This window comes from Miniopterus schreibersii (assembly GCF_964146895.1).
Source record: "Miniopterus schreibersii genome assembly, chromosome: 6".
NCBI lineage: Eukaryota > Metazoa > Chordata > Mammalia > Chiroptera > Miniopteridae > Miniopterus > Miniopterus schreibersii.
In genome coordinates, this window is record NC_138107.1 from 54,380,413 (window position 1) to 54,387,918 (window position 7,506).

General features: G+C 40.7%; 1 pseudogene across 1 annotated transcript; it reads left to right on the plus strand.

Moving 5' to 3' along the window:
* The first annotated feature begins 114 nt into the window (after nucleotides 1-114).
* Nucleotides 115-3,430, plus strand: LOC308558466 (MICOS complex subunit MIC26 pseudogene; annotated as a pseudogene). Its single transcript has one exon. The product of its transcript is annotated as an MICOS complex subunit MIC26 pseudogene (transcript).
* The last annotated feature ends 4,076 nt before the right edge of the window (nucleotides 3,431-7,506 follow it).

The window sequence follows — 7,506 nt, forward strand, 5'->3', positions numbered from 1 at the left end:
TCGGGGCGGGCGGGCCGGCGTGCGTCCGGCACTGCGCACACTCCCGCGGTCTCGCGCCCCCGCCGGCGGCTGGCGGCTGGCGGCTGGCGGCTGACCCAGAGGCGCGAGGCCCGGTGCTGCCCGCTCCGGGAAGACAGGCGCCCACCGCTTTGACCAATGAAATCTCGGGATCCTGCCCTCGAGCGCCCACCCCTGTGCGACTTCCCAGGTTCTAGAAGTCACCCCGCATAACGACAGGCACGTGGGAATGCCGGGTGAGCTCCCTAAGACCGCCGGCAGGTGCCTTTGCCGACGTGTTTACTTGGTGTTTACCATAATCTTACCCGGCATCCCGTTCGCAGAGAGTAAAAACGTCTGTTGATTACTTTTGGTTGTAGAGCCTAGTGGCTTCCAAGCTTAAAACAAAACGAGAGGAAAAAAAAAAACAAAAACACGGCCCTGCCAGAGCCGCCGCTCCAGCGACATGTTCAAAGTAATTCGGAGGAGCGTGGGGCCGGCCGGCCTGGGTCTGCTCACCCTCCAAGTCTCCGCATCACAGAGGGAGGACTCACCTCACAAAGCTTCCGTGAAGGTCAGTGAGCTTTCACTCTACTCCGTTCCCGAGGACCCGTCAAAATACGTGGAGGCGCCAAGGACTCCACTTGAAGAAAGCGTCTCACGCCTCCGGCAGCGCTGCGAGCCGCACGCCAGCTGGTGTCAGGCGCGGTACTCCCAGGCTGAGCCCGCGGTGCGAAGTTTGGTTCACTGGGGCTTGGACAGCTATGAGTATCTCCAAAAGGCGCCTCCTGAATTTCTTCCAAGACTTGCTGTTATTGGCCTTGCTGGTGTTGTTGGACTCCTTTTGGCTAGAAGCTCAAAAGCAAAGAAGCTGGTGTATTCACCTGGTTTCATGGGAGTAGCTGCCTCTCTTTATTATCCACAACAAGCCATCGTATTTGTCCAGGTCGGTGGGAAGAAATTATATGACTGGGGTTTACCAGGATACATAGTCGTAAAAGATTTGTGGAAGGAGAACTTTCAAAAGCCAGGACATGCGAAGAATTCTCCTGAAAATAAGTAGACTGCTGCATGCTCTGCCCACGTTAATCAGTTACAGGTAAACATTGGAAACTCCATACAATAAACCAGTATTTCTACAGAAAAATGGCAGAGGAGTCAGTATTGAATGTAATAGACTGGCTTTCAAGCTAAAAACAACAAACACTTAACTGTCTACGTCAGCACTGTCCGATAGACTTTGTGTGATGGAAAGATTCTGTATCTGCATTGTCTAATAGGATAGCCACTAGCCGCATGTGGCTGTTGAGTACTTGTAATGTGGCAACTTCAACTAAGGAACTGAATGATAATTTTATTTAATTAACTGTACATAGCCCCATCTGGCTAGTGGTGCTGTGTTGGACAGCACAGGACTAAGTTCTCTCACTCTGTAGCCTGGTCCAAGGGTGGGTAATGTCCAGGTTTACTTAGGATAGAAGGGGTTCCCGGGGTGCAGAACAAATCTGCACCCAGTGCAAAAACCTGGAAAATCCGATCAACTTCAAACTCCCATCCAGTTTCTGACATGCCCAAGACAATAGTAGAGAACACTCTCTAACAAGCATCCCAATACCACTGCTGGGCTGTAACAAGAACTTAAGTTAATAACCTGGAAAACAGTTCTGTGAAAATACCTGACAAGTTTGATATAAAATTGTTTCTTGGCTGTTTTGTGTTACCCTGCTTTCATTTTTGCCTTGTAAATTGCAGTTACTATACTAACTCCCATTCAGTTTATGGTGCTAATTTATGTTTCTGAGGGGTCTTAGAGTTACTTTTTACCCAATCTGTTTGGATATTGTTTTATGACGGCTACATTTTGATTTTTGTTACCAAAAAAAAAACCCGAATTAGTAGGAAATTGTATTTGTGTAACAATAAGTTATGCTCAAATTGTCCCAGATTTGACCAGTGGGAGCCTAGTCAAGCCAGTTTCTGTATGTTCTTGACATGTCCCCATCATTCTTTGAGCACATTCTTAGTTTCTAACACTAGATGACTCAAGCTAAACTTGTGCTTTTCTTGCCCCAGTGGTGGAATCAGCTATTTCTCCAAGGATTCTTGGTTACTTTTAGTGGAGAATGATATTTAGAAGCCACAATCTGGGCACTGTGTGGTCATTATTATTGGGGGGTGTCTGCTATTAGGCTTTCTCAGTGGACAGAGCCAGGGAAAATACACAAAATCATATGTGTATGCATGTACATATACATAAATAAATATTTAGATTTATTTTTATATCTATATGTATTTCCAGCCAGTGTTATTGCTAATTCTACTCTAACACTACAACATTCATTCTACTTTTCTCCCTTTTCATGTTTGTAACTCCCTTCTCAAACAGTGAGAAACCAGATTCCCTTTAACCTTAATATACTTGCTTGACCAGTGCCTCTGAATACAAGCAAACACCCAGTCACTGCTGCCCCCTGCCCTGTATGAAAACCCTTCTTACCTCACTCAGGATCCAATATCCTGCATCAAGTTGATGCTTCCCCACACCCACCAATGTCCTCCTCTTGTTTTGTAGATGCTACATCTTCTTTTTACAGTTTTCTTCTTCCTCATAGCCTGTGTCCTCCAAGTAGCCTGATGCCTTGGACATAGTAGGCCCTCAATACATTTGTTACAGTGAATTTGTGTAATGCAAATATACATTCACTTTAAATGCTTTTTCCATTGATACATCAGTGGAAACTTACACCATCAGCCGAGGTGAGGCCTGGTCCTCAGGCCTTCAGACTCAGGCTATAATTACACATAAGCTCTTCTAAATCTCCAGCTTGTCAACTGCAGATCTTGGGACTTCTCAGCCTCCATAATCACAAGTCAATTCCTTATACTCTATCTGTCTCTCTATCTCCTTCCCTCCCTTCATCTCTCCCTGCCTATATCTCTATCTCTGTCTCTATCTGTGTGTGTATCTGTCTGTCTATCTATCTATATATCCACGTACACACATCCTTTGGTTCTGTTTTTCTCTGGATAAACCTGACTAATAAAGATACTTTAGCTATAGATAGAAAAGTAATTGCACTACTTAAAAATCTCATTAATTGTTCAATAGTTATTAACAAGTACATATGGAATTTATGAATCTCTTGACAGTTTCCAAGTATGTTGTATTACTTATTGTTGGTTATTTAATTTTCTTGGATATATAGATTGTTAGAGAAATCAACAAGATGCTATTTTTAGTATCAAAATGCCTTTTTAATATCAAATTTTAAATATTCTTTGTTAGTCATATTCACTGTGTACATGACATCAGAAGCAGAAGGAAGTAATTGTTACAAATAAAAATGCACCAATGTCCATGTCTCAGAGAAGTGGATGTTCTTCAATTCCCCTATGGCAACATTTGGAGCAAATATCACTTGTTACCATCTTTCCACTGTGCTTACTTGAAGATCAGGCCAATGTTCAATTGTTTTCTTTGCTTCTTTTGTAAACTATTTTATTTTCCTTCCAATTATAATTCTGTCCAAATGCTCTGTTGAAGTAAAGTCATTTAATCTCCCCTTACCTGATTGATATTGTAATTATCCAACTCTTCCCAGCTGTGTCCATCCCAGCTTTATATGTAGAACAGAGAGCTTATGCTTTCTGTATTTGAATGATAAAACTGGACAGGATCACTGTTTTTGATCCTAAAAAGTAGAGAAAGAAATTATCTACCAAAACAAAAAACAAGAAAAACAAACTGCTCTGCTGCTCTCAGTACCATGGGGGAGATAGTTGCCTCTCCATTCCCTCTTACTAGTCTGCTAACATTTTAAAGATTATGACAATAATTTAAATTAATTACTTGATCACACACACATTAATATTTACATATGCATCTTGGATCTGTGAGATGTAAACCAAGGTCCTCATGTGACTCTCCTGCGGTACCTTGACTGTATACCTAGATCTTCAGAGACTGTATTCTCTGCACCTTTGAGAATAACTTCTGAGTGATCTGATAGAGGCAATAATGTGACTGTGGGACTTGACAGTAGGCTTCCATCAAGATAGTCTATCTGTCGAATATTTTTTTGTTTCAATGAAACCAATACAAGTTAACTTAAACAAAAAGTGGGAAGTATAAGGATGAAACCGAGGCAATGTCTGGGGATGGGACTGGAACTATGCACCAGGCATTGTCTCCATCTTTGCTTTATTCTGTGTATCTAACTACCCAGTCTTCATAGTAGAAAATATGACTGCACAAACTCCATTTTTATATCTCCCGCATTGAAGATTTCAACCTAGGCAAAGGCCAGATCTTACTCCTGATGCCAAATTTTCCAAGGCTGAGTCTCTGTTCAGTCCAAACTATAACCAGGATGAGAGCTAGGCGGTCATAATTTACAACCATGGCTGCTCAGAGGCTGTCCTGTGACCATGTGGATGAGGGGGAGAGGGAGAAGTTTGCAGAGAATGGAGGCTGGATAATAAACTTAATAGGTGTCCACTGCAAGGTCCTTCTCTTCCCTCCTAATGGCAAATTGGTCATAAACAATTGCCCACTGGAATCTATGCTGTGGAAAAGAAAGTGGAGGGTATCAAGGTGGGTTGGCTAAAGGGAGGAATTGGGCCTTTTGGGTGGGGCTCCCTTCAATTCATATCTCAAGTATGTGTGTGTGTGTGTGTGTGTGTGTGTGTGTGTGTGTGTGTGTGTTTTAATATAGCTCATTATTTGGGCCAATCTTACAGAAAGAGATTAATTGATAGTGACAAATATATTCCTGGATTTTGAGCCATTTCAAATACAAATGAATGTTAATTATGCAGATCAACTTTGCAGAGATTCAACTCAGTTATCAGAGTGCCTGCAATGATCTTAATTGACAAGCTGTGACTCAGTTGTTTCCATCCTTTAAACCAGGTACCAGCCTGAGATCCCTAGACATCTAGGAGTCTATAAGGGAAGAACCAAACATCCAAAAGCTTATTTCCAATATTTTGTAAAGTCTAAAGAAAATCATAAATTTACCTGACATGAAGCCACCTAACATCAAATTTCTCTGTTTTAGAATGGAATTCTATCAAGTCAGAGCAGCAAGCCTTTTATTCTATACGGATCTTAAGCTCAAGGTACACACACACATACACATGCATGCACACATGCACAAACATAGGTGTATATATACAGTAATTGGTTAAATTCTGGGTAAATGAATTCCATCCCGGGAGAATAAATATATATGTGGCCACTATTATTCCTTTTATATTCTAAAGACTGTAGAAAGAGAAATTTGAAGGCTCAAGATTACTAAAGTCATCTTTTCTAGAGATCTATTAACATGAGGTAATTAGCCATCTCTCTAAAATAATGACCCAATCCTTCTACTTTCCTCTTAAAATGTATTAAAATATTATCCACCCTATTATTAGAAAGTGTATTGATTAGGGTAATATATCTCCTTACTGACAGAGCTATGTGGATGATAAGTTTGTTCCAGAAATGCTCTGCATTAAGACACAAATTCTGGATCATCCTGTGAATGTCCAGACCTTGCATGTTCAGGATTTCCTTCAAATCTTTATTTCCATAATGATCACAAACACTTGGTTATTTCTCTGCTTCTTTCCATGATTAGGCCCCTGGACCCAGATGTAAAGAATAAGACGGGTAGGAAAGAATTCTAAGATACTAATTCTCAACTTTCAGACCAAGCTGTCAGGAACCTTTCAAGCCTTAGGCATTAATTGCCTGAAATCCAGTTTGGAGCAAAGCCACTCCTCTTCCTATAGCCAAGACATGCCCGTAGGTCATTTTCAGCAGCCTTGAACAACTCTCTCACCTGAAACTTCTAAATTGCTATTCCATCCTACCTTTCAGGAAATTGGCTCATCCCAATCCAAATGAGAAAGCCTGTAATTGCAACGTCATCTTTAAATGCACCCTCTACTTCAGTCTTGAAAATTACACATCTAAATTTGAAAAAAAAGTTATTGGGATTAGAAGCAATAATAAAGACACAAATCCTAATAGAAAGTATTAGTTTTTTAAAGCAGTGTTTTAAGTATAAAGCTACATATTCAAAATTGATTCATATGTGATAGATAAATTACTTCCCAAATGTGCTGCTTTGTGTGGCTATGAAAAGGGGGAGAAGTGGATAGCACATGCATTAGTGGGAGTAAGGTCTCCTCACCCTACAATTGTACCGGATTTTCCATAAGAGGAACTCAAGATGGGCCTCGTAAAGTGGCTAATACAAAAAAAAGGAATAAAATGTGAAAGTGAACCTTAAAATCAAAGCCTAACATTTGAAGTTGCATAATTATTAAGTTATCACAAGTAATGTCTTCTTTGGTAGACCCTAGTGATTTAACTATATAGTACGATTGGTTATAGTATCACCAGGATGCAGAAGGAGCCACGAATAGGTAGAGAAATGTAATGAAAATGAGAGAACCAATAATTTCAGTTGCTACTTTATCCTACACCAGTTTTTAATCTATGCTTGTGAAATAAACATTTTTTAAGTTGGTTTATCCTAAAGACAAAAGAAGAAAGAAACGTGTAAGTAGCCCAGGGCCGCTTTCTCGTGGGAGAGGAGTTTGTCTGAATTACAGATTAATAGTCGCACTTGCCTCATACAACTCTTTGACACGTGCTTGGGCAATTTATGTTTTCAACTTCGCAGGAAATAATTTTCAAAAACAAATCAGTTCACTCTCCCTTTTTAATTTCTCCTGTCTGTGGAGTCGCCATTCCTGAAACCTGGTGATTTGGGATTTAGAATCTAAATGAGCTACCTCTCTTTTCCCTTGTCTCCTGCGCCTAGCTCCATAGGGAATAAGTGAAATACTAACTTGAAGGATATACCGAGAAAGGCTCCACAACTTTGTGGAACTGAAGTTGAAAACAGAAGATGCATTTCTCCTATCCAGAGAGCTAGAAGATGGCATCTCAGCCCTAGACGCCTAGTCTGCGACTGGGAATTTATTCTTTTTTGAGAATTAAAGAAAATACAGAAGAGCACATACAATAATATACCAAATACCCATGTACCCACAACCCAGATTTTTAACAATTATTGACATTCTGTCATGTTTGTTTAAAGTTATTTTATAAAAGAAAAAATTTAACTCCCCCCTTATCTGTCCTCTAAGCCCTTTCCCTCCTGCTCCCTCTCTCTTTTAGACCATAAGCCTCACAATTTGATGTATTAGTATCTATTGCTGCTAACAAATTACTCCAAAACTTAGTCGCTTAAAACAACACTTATTATCGCACAGTTTCTGTGAATCAGGAATTTGTGTGGTAGCTGGACCCTGTGGCTCGGGATCTTTCGCAAGGCCACAGCCAAGGTGTGGGCCGGAGCTGCAGCCATCTTCATGTCCAGCTGGGGCAGAATCTGCTCTAAGAACATCAGACAAGTCTCAGCAGAGGAGGGTCCTACAAAATACTTCACTAGTATTCCGCAAAACTGTCAAGATCATTAAAAACAAGGAAAATCTGAGAAGCTGTCA